A 12,821-nucleotide genomic window follows, 5' to 3' on the forward strand; every position below is an offset into this window, starting at 1 on the left:
TCTGAGACGATCCATTTCTGTTTAAGCTACCCAGTTTGTGGTACTTAGCTATAGCAGCCTAGCAAACTAATACACCCACAGACCTGGTTTTAGTGCTGACTTGGCCCCTCACATTGGGACACTGGACACACCCCTGCCCCTCTCTAAACCCTAGTTTGTTCAACTTATCCCCAGAACACTGCTTGGCACAAAGTAGGTGCTTAGTAAATGCTGGCTGGAAGAATGAACAGGAATGGCAGCACCCACCTTCCATGTGGCTGTGATAAGGAGGAGATGGGATGTAGGATGGGCTGTGTTCTGGAAATACTAAAGCTCTCGACACCTGTAGCAATGGCTGGAACAACAGACACACAGAGGGGCTGGGTGGTGTGGCCCCAGCCAGGGCCTGAGGGTAAGGGCCGGGGTGGGGGGTGGTCTTCCAAGCCCTGCACTGCTCCATGAGTTCTCTTCTTCAAGAGAAGACTGGGGAGGCACAGATGAGAACAATGCCCTGGGGAGGCCCCAGGAAGGCAGGGGTGGAGGGAGGCAGGTCCTCCACCAAGCCACAGACATTGCTGAAATCCCCACCACATGCTGGGCCCCCCACTGGGTTTGGGGGGGTGGAGAAGGAGAGCTTCCAGATGCTAAACATAGCTCCTGCCCCATGTGGACCCTAGAGCCATCCATGGAGACTTCAGGGAGGCAGATTCAGCTCAGTCAGTATAAGGAAGAGCCATATAAGAGCTCCCTCCAGGCCTGAGCTGCCTTGGAGAGAGTGAGGTCCCTGTCCCTGAAGGTGTGCAAGTAAAGGTCAGAGGACCACGATCTCAGGGATACCTATACTCCCTCATCATGAGCTTGGGTTGGGCCAATGGGTCCCAACCTGGCTGACCATCAAAAGGTGACTATGGGGCTTGTGAACCATGCAGATTCCTGGGTTCTCCCAGCAACCCTGGATCAGGAGGTCTGGGTGGACCCCAGATGATTCCTGTCTCTAATAACATCCCTGGGTGGTCCTGATGCAGAGCCAGGCTTGGACACCCTGGCCCACAGAGCACCATGGTTTGAATGGGATTCTGTTTGGGAAGAGCTTTGACAACAGTACTTGAGGGTGGGGCAACAGGCAGACAGGAGACATGAGGGACAAGAGGATGAGGAGGGCAAAGAGGAAGACAAGCTGAGGATCATGACATTGCTGAGTTGGGGTGACCAGACAGGATAGCTTACCACAAGCCATGAGGCCTGGGGGAACAGGCGAAAGGCACACGTGGACATGCAAAGAGGCCGAGGGAGGCGGGGGGTCAGGGAAGACATTCTGGAAAATGTGAGATTTGCTGGTGGTTAAGAAAGCATTCTACATGGAAGGTGAGGCTGAGCCTGGTGTGTGGGGGATGGAGGAGGAGAGTCACCTGTTGGAAAGAAGGGCGGGGAAGAAAGTGTGGGCTTGAGGCAGACCATGAAAGGCCTTGTACAAGCAGGAGAAGGATTCTGGATGTCAACCTTAAACAACAGGGAGCCATTGAATGTTCTTGAGGGGGAACATGACCTGGAGGAAGGCCTGCAGTAGTCCCCACTAGTAGGGCTCAGAAGGGCCTGGCCTGCTCCAGACTCACCAGTTAAGAGTCCCTTACAAGAGGAAAGGGTGAGAGGATTAGGCCTAGTATGAGCCTCACACTTCCTGCTGACAGCAGCCCTGACAAGTGTTACAGAATGATGGTGCCAACCATTAGGCCACTTGGGAGGAGCAGCTGGGAGGGCGAGCTGGTAGCAGTTTCTCCAGGCTGGTAAATCAGGGGACCTTGTCTGCAAAGTTAGAGTAACAGCCCACCCAGAAGCAGGAAGCTCCCCAGGGCTGGATTCACCCCAAGCAATGAGGCCCAGATTTCTTCTCTACATCATCTTGTCCAGGCTCAGAGGCTTCAGATACCACCCAGATGCTGACTCCCCACACAAGTGCCTCTCCAGCCCAGCTCTTCCCGCAGCTGCAGGCTTACAGTCTGTGCAGCCTCCCCTCGTGATGCCGGCACCTCAAACACTTCCAAGCAGGATCTTGCTTCTCCCTCCAAACCCACGCTCCACCCCTGTTCCTCGGCTCGGGCCAAGGCTCCAGTGCCCGCCCCGTTCCCAGGCTGGCCCTCTCCCAGTCCACAGCCCATCCTTCAGCAACGCCTTCAAAGTCTCCAAACGCAAGCCCTCCTCCCACCCAGGCCCGGCCCCACCACCTCTGGTCTGGACTGATGCTGGGGTCTCCCACTGGCCTGCCAGCTTCTACTCTTGCCCACCCACCCTACAGTCCCTTCTCCAGTAGGCATCACTCTGTAACTCCTGGCCCTGCATGCCTCGTTTCTCAGCCCCTCTTCCTCAAGGGCTGCCCAGCTGTGAGGGCCTCTGTGCTGGTCCCAGCTCAAAGCCCATCCAGAGCTCCATAAGGCCTACTCCCTTTCCTCAGGCCTCTGCTGAAATGGCCCCTCATCCGAGAGGCCTTTCCTGAGAAGGGCTCCAGAGAAGGGCTCCAGAGAAGAGCTCCGATTTCATGCCTGCCCCCTTTTCCAACCTTATTTTTCTCTGTGGCATTTATTACTCCCTAATCTTATATTATGGATTTACTTATCTGGTTTCTTCTGTCTACTCTGTTACAATTTAGGCTCTATGAGGGCAATGCCATGGTCTAACCTATTCGCCCATGGATGCCATGCTGGGCACAGAGAACAATGCCTCATGTGTAGCAGGCGCTCAGTGAGTATGCGCTGAAGGAAGAATGAACAAACCACTGCACATTCATCCTTGGGAGAAACAGGCCCACACCCATGGGTGATCCCAACCCAGCACGACAGCAGTGCTGGGGCCAACAGATGTGCACAGGGAGGGTGGCACTAGGGAGAGGCCACTAGCTCTACCCAGAGGTCAGGGGAGCTTCCTGGAAGAAACGACAAACCACCTCCAGCCTCCTCCCTGGCCCTCCAGGGTCCCTGTCATAAGCCACCCCCCAGTGAGGGGATGAAGGAGAGGCTGGTCTGACCAGCTGTGCTGACCCAGGAGTCTATAAGTATTCAGAGCTGGTGCCTGCATCCCTCCTGCCTGGCAGGAGGAGACCTGGGCAAGGCTCCCCAGAGAGCAGAGGGGCTTGGTTTAAACACCACGGATCCCACCACTGAGGGAGAGGTCATCTGGGATCCCCAGCTTTGCCTGCCCTTTCCTCCCGAACACACAGCATCCTGCCTCTTCCCCTCTAATCACTGGAGCACCGAGGGAGGGAGCAACAGAAGCAGGGGCAGCAAGGACAAACCTGAGCTTCCTCCAGGAGTTTAGAGCTTCGCTGAGTGAAGCTCCAATTCCTCAGCCTCCGGTGCAAGCCTCCGGTACTCCATGCCAGCCCTGGCCCCGCCACTCCCCAGACACACTCCAAACTCCCCTACCACTGCACCTTTGCTCAGGCTGGGCCTACCCTGCCGCTCTAAACTTTCCCTGCCTGTCACAACCCTACATCCATGACTTTCTTCATCCAAGCATTATTTATAATGACAGAACATCAGAAACCATCAAAATACACAACAGAGAATTGGCTAAACGCACTATGGTACACGCAGGCTGAAACATTACACTGCCATTAAAAATCACATTATAGAAGAGTATTTAATGATGGGAAAATGATCTTGGTATGGGATTAAGTGTAAAAGGCAAGTTAGAAAACAGTAAGTACAGCTTGATCCCAATTATGTCATAAATACATGTTTTGTAGAAGACTGACGGGCTAAACACCCAAGCGCTCACACTTTTCTATAGAGAACACACATTACTTTTTTTATAACCAGAAAAATAAAATGTTTGAAAAGCACCTTACAGACTTCAAGGCTTAGCCCAGGTGTCACCTGTTCCAACAAGCCCTGCCAGACCCCCAGCTGACTGTGGCCCTCCTGCCCTGCGTCAGCTCCTGCCTGCATCTCCCCGCCCACTGAGCTCCCAATGCCCCCAGGCTGTGGTGCCTGTGGGTGCTGCCGTCTGCCTGGGCAGTGGGGAGGCTGCTCACGCTCCTGCCCCCTGCCCTTGTCACCCCAGTTGCTGCACAGACAATCCTGACGCCATCTTCTCACCCATCACTCAGCAGCAATTACAGGTTAAACTGGAGGGACTAATTAGCTGCTCATTCTACCCAGAGCCAACTAATTAGCAGAAACATATATATATATATATGTATGTATATATATACATATATATACACATATATATGTATGTATATATACATATATATATACACATATATATGTATGTATATATATACATATATATGTATGTATATATACATATATATGTATGTATATATACATATATATGTATGTATATATATACATACATATGTATGTATATATATACATACATATGTGTATATACATATATATGTGTATATACATACATATATACATATATATGTGTATATATACACACACATATATATATATATATATATTTTTTTTTGAGACGGAGTCTCACTCTGTCGCCCAGGCTGGAGTGCAGTGGCGTGATCTCGGCTCACTGCAAGCTCCACCTCCCGGGTTCACGCCATTCTCCTGCCTCAGCCTCCCGAGTAGCTGAGACTACAGGCGCCTGCCACCACGCCCTGCTCATTTTTTGTATTTTTTTAGTAGAGACGGGGTTTTACCATGTTAGCCAGGATGGTCTCGATCTCCTGACCTTGTGATCTGCCCGCCTCGGCTTCCCAAAGCAGAAATATTTTGATGGTGCTAACTGGGCTTCGGAGCAAGGCCTAGTGCCTGGGAAGGAAATCCAGGCCTCCGCTCCCACCAGTTTCCCAGTGTGAGGACAGGGCTGGCTAAGCCTCAGCCACATACAACCGTCACCCTATCCCTCAGGAGAAGGGAGTCCAGGCCTGCCACCAGGCTTCTTCATCTGAAAAATGAGGACAATACGCCAGGCCAGCCTGCTGCCCTGAGCCCACCCCACCGTTCCCTCTGTTTAGCAAAGTCCCTCTGCAGCCCTCTCATGGGTGACAGAGGCCTGTTGAGAACAGGGGATTGGCCCAGATATGGGGTAGAGGTGACTTGTCCAAGGTCATGAGCGAGCCAGGGGTCAAGCCAGGCAGCAACCCAGGTCCCCCTCCTTCCCCATCTCCCACTTCTCTGGGACATGCTGTCATTTCTCCACATCCCCTCACACGGACCATGAAGTGAGAGGACCTGTCACCTCCCACATTCTGGGGGTCCTGCTCCTCGTGATAAAGTCCAAGAACACATCTCCTCTGTTCACAGAGAGCCAAGGTCACCTGGCTGCCAATGCCTGTCGCACAAACACACCTGGGGTCTGAGCCTTATCCTGCCCTGAAGGTGTCTAGACCCTCACGCTGTCTCTGGTGTGGAGCCCTGTTAAACTCCACACATTAGAGCCAATGTCAGCCTCTTGACAGTTTCTTGGACCCTGCTTGTCTCAGTCCACATGTTCTGGCTCCCTCCTGACCTAAAGTCAGGCACACATTTGGTCAACAATGTGACAGGACCAAGGACAGAGCCCTGCAGCCTGCCTTTAGAGACCTCCCATGCCACGCCGGAACCCATTAGCCGGCACTGTCCGTGAAACCCACTTGCTGGGAAGAACGCCCCACGCTTCCAAGCTGCCTGCCGGAGCCCTGCTTCAGCCAGGGCTGGCAGCAAGTGGCACCGCCACAGCAAACCTCCTGGACGTGGCTGCATGTGGGGAGGGAGAGATGAGGAAACCCCCAGAAAGATGGCCCCATGACAGCCTCCCCTACAGACCCCACACCCTCCATGCCCTGCCACCCAGAGTGGCACCTTACCTCGGGTTGGGTGGGTGTCTGGGGAGTACAGCTGGGCAGGGCTCAGCCTGGGCTGGACTCAGTCGCCCTCTCTGCCTGTGGGCACTGGAGCCTCAGGGCCTGTGGGTGCCGGAGGCTGTGGGGAGAAAGAAGAGGTGGCTGTCAGCTAGAGCAGGGCAGCAGGTGGTCGGGGTGCAGCGGGGGCCACGCCTGCAAATGGGGTCTGATCCCGCCTGGCTGAGCCATTAAAAACTCATACATCCCCCCCACACACACTCTGACACGCACTTGCACATACTCACACATGTACTCTCATTCACTGGCAAACTCATGCTTACACACATAGATGTGTTGTCAATTGTGCATGCCCACATGTACGTGCGGGCGTGCACACACACACACACTCGTGGCACTAGCTGGGGGCAGGCAGGGCTCTGGGAAGCGCAGAGTTTGTGGCCCCAGGCAGGCTGGAGTCTGACTATGCCTCTCCCACCATCCGGCTCTGTGGCCCTGCGAAAGCCACTTCTCTTATCCATAAAAGAAAAATACCATCTCTCCTGCCAGGACTGCTGGGAAGATAGAGAGAGAAGGGACACATGGCCTGGCTCACAGTAGGTGTGCAGCCAATGTCACTGCCTGCCTTCCTCCCCAGCCAGTTCCCAGGAGGCAGGCCCCAGGCTGACCCCGAGAGGGGATGATGGGCAGCACCGGGGTGCCTCCCTTGGGCCTGAGCCTCAACTTCCCAACCCCCATCTACTCACCCTCCCATTCCCCAGCCTCTCCTGCCTTTTTTTTTTTTTTAAGAGGCAGAGTCTTGCTCTGCCACCCAGGCTGGAGGGCAGTGGTGCCATCATGGTTCACTGTAGCCCAAACTCCTGGGCTCAAGCAATCCTCCCACCTCAGCCTCCCAAGGAGCTGGGACTACAGTTGTGTGTATCACCACACCTGGCTAATTTTTAAATTTTTTTTGTAAACTATGTTGCCCAGGCTGGTCTCAAACTCCTGGCCTCAAGCAGTCCTCCTGCCTTGACCTCCCGCAGTGCTGGGATTACCGGCGGAGCCATCATGCCCAGCCATCCTACTTTATTTCTTCATCATATATTCTCCAAGGGTTCCTCTAGACCAGACCCTCCATCCTCTGTGAGTAGGGGAGGGCGCTAGGAAGTTCTGGTTCCTTGGCAAGGCTCTGAGGCGTCCATGGTGCAGGACATAACCTCAGTTCAAAGTCCAAGGAAGTGGGTTAACTCCTAGCTCTCCCTCCTTCTGGCCAGGTGGCCCTGGGGAAAGCTTCTTCCTCTGTACCTCAGTTTCTTCAACCTCTCAGATCAAGTCCCAAATATCTTTCTGAGCTGCTGCAGAAAGGTTTCAATCAGATCTGTGTTTCCCAAAGTAGGAGACACATGCTTCTGGGGGTGCACAAGGGGATTTCATGGTGTGCAGACAAATGTTTTCATTTTCATAGCTATGTGTTTCTCTGTGTATTGGAAAAAAAAACATGACAGGCACATCACAGGTGTGATTTCCGGATGTGTGCTTGGGGAGCATCGTGGTAATCCACCTTCAAACGAAAGTCAACACGAAGACAAGGATTAAGAAAACACAAGTGCAGGTGGTGCCCAGGGGTGGCTTCAACCGTGATGGTGAAAGGGAAGCTCAGGAAGCTGGCATCGAACCAGCACCTGGCTCCCAGCAGCCCTTGAGAGGGCAAGCAGCTTCCGCCTTCCCTGGAGGGCCAGACCAGCCCCTCCTTTCTGCTCGATTCCCTGTTGGGTGCCGTCCAGCACAGGCCTAGGACCCCAGGGGCATTCACAAGGCCTTCCAGATGGGATAGATGGAAGGATGGGTGGATGGGGCTCCAAGGTGACTGCTATAACGTGGGCAGAAGATGGAAAAGCCCTCAGGGTCCCTCCCAGAATCAACATTCTATCAAATCCAAGATGCAAATGTTGGAATTTCTAGCTGCGTGGTAGGTGAAGATGTAGGAGATGCTTTGGGGCCAGGGTCTTCATATATTATGGGCTGCAGACTTCTCCAAGGAGGCAGAGAAGTGGGTGCTGAGCAGGCTCCAGGGCCCACTTTGGCTTTCCAATCCTGACAACAGAGCCACAAAGCAGCCCAGACCAGTGAAGAGAGGCCTGCCCAGCCCCACGGTTCACCAGCCCCAAACTAGGCCCCTGTTGCCAGCTGGCCCTGGGTGCATCTCCCACTGGTTGTTGATCCTGGAGGACAGGACAGAACATAGCGGTGCCAGCCTGGGACACAGGGGTAGCAGAGCCTGGGCAGCTCCTCAGGCCCGGGTACCCCAAGCCAGGTCTAGTCAGACAGGCGCACTGTCAGCGGCCTCCCGAGCTGGATCCCGATAGACTGGCACAAGCCAGCCAGGCCCAGGCCAACCCGGGCAGCCCTGTCCCTGGAAGGCCTCCAGACCACCTGGCTGGCGGCCCTGAGCCCAGCTCCACCTGAGCTGGCAGGGTAAGCCATCCCCACAGTGCCATTCCGGGCCCCCGGCTGCCATGCTCCAAGACAATGAATGGGCCTCCCGCTCCCTTCCCCTCAAGCCTTCCAAACTTTCCTAAAGCTCCCACTCTCCTCTGTGGCATCACAAGGAGTTGCTATGGAAATGGGACCACAGGCAGAGCATGACAATGATTTGGGGCAGGGGAGGAGACGCAGTGGGAGCCGGGCACTCTCCTGGACATGAGGTCTGCCAGTGTGCCAGGTCCCAAGAAAGACATGAAACCCCAGCTGCAGGCCTCACAGCCAAGGAGGGTGGAGGGGGCTGCAGCCAAGGTTGGGGGCCTCCTACCTGCCCTCTTGGCTCCTTGCCACCCCAGTGCAGCCCAGGGAGCTCTCAGCCTGTGTAGTCTGTGTGTTCAGCAGAATGAACAAATGCCCCGGAGAATGTGAGACCTCCACAGAAACAGCTCTTCAAGGACTCTGACAAAATGGGTTCAGCACTGAGTGGGGCTGGCACCCAGTACACACTCAGCAAACACTGATCAGAAAGCAGGGCCCTGGTATGTGTGCTGTGTGGGTATGTCACGTAGGCCTGTGACTGCTCTGGACAACATGGCGCATAATCACAGAGCTTGAGAGGCCCACGCCCACTGTACAGATTGGGAGACTGAGGTCCAACCAGGGTCAGGGTCACACAGAAAGTCAACCAAAAAGCCAAGCCCAGAGCCCAGGTCTCCTCTTCCCCAGACCTGAGCCCTCTGATCAATACCCCTAGCTATTTCCTCATTATTCATTCTACTTTTATTAAGGACCTACCATGTGTTTGGTCACTGGAACAGAGAGATATAAAGGACACTGCTCTTGCTCAGAGGAGACAGACCATCATGATCAGAGGGCGGGCGCCAGGCCAGAGGGCCAGGGACTGCAGGAGCCCAGGGAAGGGTCCCTCAGAGTTTTAGGTTATGCACTTCTGAGCCATGCTTCTAAGAGACCTCTGAGTTTCCCCAACTTTTCTCCCAGCTGCTCCCACAGCCCAAGGCCCCCTTACAGTCCACCTGGGGCCCACACCTCCAGGAGGTAAAGGGTGGTATTTCTCATTAGCACCCCAGGCCCCAGGAATGAGGGACTGTGAGGAAAGTGCCTTGCTACCCAGAAGTAACTCAAAGAATGTGGGCCCCAGCCCACAGCCACAGCCCTCCTCCTCCCCCAGCCTCAGCAGCTCCCGCTTTGCTCATTAGGTCCTTGCCCTTTCTCTCTCTCTTTCCTGGGCACCTCCCATGAGCCAGGCATGACACTGAGCCTGGGGTGAGCAGAGAACCAGTGAGCCCTGCTGGCCACCATTCTGACGGAAGGAACACAAGTCCCTATCTCTGTCAGCAGCATGCAAGCTCTCCCCTGTGATTTTTGGTGGGTTTTGTTTTGTTTTGTTTTGTTTTGTTTGAGGGATGGGGCTGTATTGAGAGAGTAAGAGGGAACACCTTCCAGAGTTTGGCTTGGAAGACCCGCCAGCTGTGTGTGTGCCATGCCTCCCAGCGGCTGTGACAGCCTCCCAGGACCTACGCTACACAGGTGGAAACCAAGGCCCTGAGAGGTGGCCAGGTGGACTCCAGGAAGCTCAGCACTGAGAAGGCAGGACGGGGAAAGAGCCACAAGGAAAGAAGGGAGGGCCAGGTCCAGAGCTGTGGGAAGGGAGGAAGAAGCTGTCTTGGAAGGCTTCCTGATGGAGGAGGGACTAGGATTGGCTCAGAGCCCTCCCTTGGGCTCTGGCAGGAAAAGAGTCTCTTCCAGAGAGAGAACCAGGCCAGGGCCTCCTCTTCCAGCCCACATGACTTGGGGCTAAGCTGGCAGGTGGAGGGCAAGGGGGGCACATTCCGTGACAGCTGCCATCCTGTCCCCAACTCACTAAGGGCTGCCACCACTGCCACCTCACGTCCCTAGTTACTGCTGTCTGATGGGAAACCAGCTGGGGACGGGAAAACAGCAGAGACAGAGGAGTGGGGGCAGGGCATACGAGAGACAGAGGCTCTGAGAGAGACACAGCAGCAGTGACCCCAAAGCCAGCTGGACAGAGGGAGAGTAGAGAGCTGAAGATGGATATGGAGCTGAAGATGGAGATGGAGCATGGACGGATGGGGCCACCCCTCCCCTCCCCCAGAGCCAGGCCTGCAGCTGCCGAGAGGAACAGACACACAGCTGGGAAGGAGCCTACAAACCAGGGCTTTGCAAAGATTTTTCAGCAATAAAATTCTTATTTGAAATGAAATCTGATGCAGTGGAGGAAGTGTTTCTATGCCAGACATTAAATCCAGAAGCCATAAAGTGAAAATTCAACAAATCCAACTACTGTACATAAACGTGTAAAACATCCGTACAGCAAAAGACACATAAACAAAGTTAAAAGGCAAATGAGACAATGGAAGAAAATGTTGCTAATATGCAAAGAGCCCCTACAAATCAATAAGAAAAAAGACAAAAGAAGAGAAAAATTGGCAGTGAATTAGAAATCTGCAGAGGAGGAATTAAATTGGCCAATAAATGCATGAAAAGATGTTCTATCTCACTAGCAATCAGGGAAATGCAAATGAAAGTGACATGCTACCATTTTTTGCCTATCAGATTGGGAAAAATTTAAATGATTGATAACAAGCAGTGCTGGCAAGGATGTGGGGAAGTGAGCACTCCCAGACCATTGGATGGAGGGGGAATTGGCTCAACCTTTGGAAGGGTAATTTGGCAACACTGATTAACATTTTAACCCAAACACTCTACAACCTAGTAATTCCACTTCTGGGAGCCTCTCCCATGAAATAATAGCACAAGCATTCATGTATACAGGCTCAAGGATGCTCATGGAAACATTGCTTGTAAGACCGAAAAAGAAATTGGAAATGGCCTAAACGTTTATTGATAAGAGAAAGTTCAAATAAAATATAGCATGTCCACACTATGGAACACTCTGTAGCCATCTGACAGAGTGAGGCACGTCTATGTATAACAATAGAGAAAAAATCAAGCTGTAAAATGCTATTTCAGCATGAGCCCATTTCTGTAATTAACGATTTGTTGCTATATGCCCCAAAAGGCTGGAGGACAGCACGCCAAGCTTTACAGCAATCACCTCCGAGCAGTGGGACAAGTGGGCTTTCATGGCCTGTTTTCCACAAATGTATTGTTGGGTCTTCTGTTGTAATCAGAAAAACAAAATCAATAAAGAGTTAATGGGTTTTTTTTTTTTTAATCCTTCTCAGACCCTAATAGGAAATGCAGATCTAAGCAGGGCTGCTCTGGCTAAAGGGGGAGGAGACCAACATCCATCCATTCAGCCCCATCCAGTCCCAGCCCCACCCTCATATCCTGAGGCCCCTTCTGGAAACGCTAGGGCTCTAGGACCAGTTTGAGAACCTCAGCTGGAGACCGTGGAACCCAGCCTACGCTCCCCCAGGCCAAGGTCGACAGGGGCAGAAGGTTGCTCAAGATACATCGGCAGCCAGGGCCTATGACTCCTCAGCACGGCTCCGGGCCTCCCAGGCGAGGGTCAGGGGTTTCTCTAGGTATCCAGAAAACCCTGAGATGGTCACAGCCCTGGGGAACCCAGAATTGGGGCTGAGGGATAAAGGGAACATAGGAAGGGCCTTTACAGAAAACTCCAGGAAAGGGGGCTTCAAGGCTCCAGTGCTGCAGGAAGGGAGAGGGAGAGGGAGGAAAAGAGGGAGAAGCTGGGGTGTGTTTCTCCCTATACGTACAGAGAGTGGGGGGATGAGCCCATGGGGTGCGTGGAGGTGACTGGGGCATGCAGGTATGTGGTGCTTACAGATAGAGGGCACATGTGGGTCTGCGGAGGTGAACTCTGGAGGGTGTGTGGGTTCCAAGCGGTGCAGAGGCGTGTCTGTAATCTAGAATCAGTGTGTGTGTATGTGTGTTGTCACTCTCGGGGATGACAGCAAAGAGACAGCATGTGTGTGTCTGGAGGGAGAGGAACACAGCAGACCCATGTATATGTGTGCATAGTGTGTGTAGTATGTCCTGTGCCCCGGGGTGTTCCCCCAAGGTGTGTGTGTGTGTTTGTGTGTATGTTAGGAGGTATAGGCAGCCAGCAGGCCTGCAGAGGGGCCAGGAGCAGGTGGCAAACTGCAGAGATCAGGCCATTCTGGAAATGCCCCTCCCACTTATGAGTCAATCAACAAATTCAGAGAAAACTGCCCAGAAGGAGCATAAGGCCCCCTGCAGTTCCAGAAGGCCCCCTTCCCTTGAACAATTGTTTGCACAGCTCGTGTTCCACCTGCCTCCAGGAAGCAGGGACTGCGGGAACCAGCAAACTCCTCCTAATGAGTGGTGAATGACACTCTCTACCTGGGTCTGAGCTGCAACTAACACAACTTCCTGGAGGTCTCCTGTCCCCACCTCCACACTCACCCATGTTCCATCTGCAGCTGCCACGGGAGCACTCCAAAATGCAGATCCAACCACATGGCTGCCTGCTCCACACCCTTCTATGGCTCCCTATTGCTCCCTGCCCGCACTCCTTACTGGGACCACCAGGCCCCCTGGGGCCCATCCCCAAGTGGCCTTCAGCTTCATGTCTGACCCCAGTGCCTCCCAA

The 12,821-nt window shown here is 53.6% G+C and overlaps 1 protein-coding gene across 7 annotated transcripts in view; it reads right to left on the reverse strand.

Moving 5' to 3' along the window:
• LINGO1 (leucine rich repeat and Ig domain containing 1) overlaps positions 1-12,821 on the reverse strand; it is a 322,019-nt gene that overhangs the window by 291,978 nt on the left and 17,220 nt on the right. For all 7 annotated transcript variants that reach the window (XR_004666602.3, XM_008963493.4, XM_008963491.5 and 4 more), the window contains exon 2: positions 5,786-5,900. The gene's annotated coding sequence lies outside the window, so the exon portion shown is untranslated. The remainder of the gene's footprint in view (positions 1-5,785; positions 5,901-12,821) is intronic.

The sequence above is a fragment of the Pan paniscus genome, chromosome 16 (assembly GCF_029289425.2).
Source record: "Pan paniscus chromosome 16, NHGRI_mPanPan1-v2.0_pri, whole genome shotgun sequence".
NCBI lineage: Eukaryota > Metazoa > Chordata > Mammalia > Primates > Hominidae > Pan > Pan paniscus.